Raw genomic sequence first — 1,338 nt, forward strand, 5'->3', positions numbered from 1 at the left:
CAGGCTGGGGAACTCCCTTCTCGTCAGTGCAGAGGCAGAAAAGGATCTTGGAGTCGTCACTGATGCCAAGATGAACATGGGCCGGCAGTGTGGGGATGCAGTTAGGAAGGCCAACCACACCTTGTCATGCATCCACAGATGCATCTCAGGCAGGTCCAGGGAGGTGATCCTTCCCCTCTATGCGACACTGGTCAGGCCACAGCTGGAGTACTGCGTCCAGTTCTGGGTGCCGCACTTCAAGAGGGATGTGGACAACATGGAGAGGGTCCAGAGGAGGGCCACTCACATGATCAGGGGGCAGCAGGGCAGGCCCTACGAGGAGAGGCTATGGGACCTGAACCTGTTCAGCCTCCACAAGAGAAGGCTGAGGGGGGATCTAGTGGCCTGTTACAAACTAGTCAGAAGGGACCAGCAAGCAGGAGTGACTAGATATAACAGTCACAAGCTGGCAGAGGGTAGATTCAAATTAGACATCAGAAGGCGCTACTTCACTGTCAGGGTGGCTAGGATCTGGAACCAACTTACAAGCCAAGTGGTGCTCGCTCCTACCTTGGGGGTCTTTAAGACAAGGCTTGACAATCACCTTGCTGGAGTCATTTGACCCCAGTAGTCTTTCTTGCCATGGCAGAGGGTTAGACTTGATGATCTGCTCAGGTCCCTTCTGACCCTACTAACTATGAAACTAGTGACCAAATGTGGCTGGTTTTGCAACCTTTGACTAGTTCATCATTTTTAAACAATTTCCCAAGAAATACATTTAGCCTGTAATACACGTTTGTTCTTTTAATATGGCAAAACCATACGAGCCAACATTTTTGTCTCCCATAACCGTATAAAAACTATGGATTGGAGGACACGTTGTGGGGAGGTGTTCTTTTAGCAAAAGAAAATCTAATCACTGGTTTATTCTAATATAATAAAGGGCATAGTGTGTCTGTCTGTCCATAACACTTTTGGCCAGCTGCGCATACACCACCGAGAGGGTGGGCAATGATTGGCTGCATGGGCCCAAGTTTGAGCCGCTGCTGGGGAAGTTTGTGGAGGCAGTGAACACGCCCCAGCTTCACAAGCAGCAGGGCTTCCCCACGTCTCCTTGCCTGTGGGCAAAGGGGGGATCACGGTGGCAGCGTCCCTCCACCACCCATCTGCAATGCCCCCCAAAACAGCCATCAGAGAGGGGGAGGCGGTGGCAGGCAGAGAGGGAGGGAGGAGAGTGGGGCAGAAGGAGGGGAAGAGGGAGTCATAGTGGCAGCTGTTGTTTGGTACTGATGGCTCTGGCTCCTAATCTTTCTGATGGATCTGTAGAGAGATGGCGCCCACAATGCTGCTAACTAGAGG

General features: G+C 51.9%; 1 protein-coding gene across 1 annotated transcript in view; it reads left to right on the forward strand.

The window, feature by feature from the left end:
- The window catches only part of TXLNB (taxilin beta), an 87,572-nt gene that overhangs the window by 6,465 nt on the left and 79,769 nt on the right, over positions 1-1,338 (forward strand). The window lies entirely within an intron of this gene.

The sequence above is a fragment of the Gavialis gangeticus genome, unplaced genomic scaffold, assembly GCF_001723915.1.
Source record: "Gavialis gangeticus isolate Ggan-Ray unplaced genomic scaffold, GavGan_comp1, whole genome shotgun sequence".
Lineage (NCBI taxonomy): Eukaryota > Metazoa > Chordata > Crocodylia > Gavialidae > Gavialis > Gavialis gangeticus.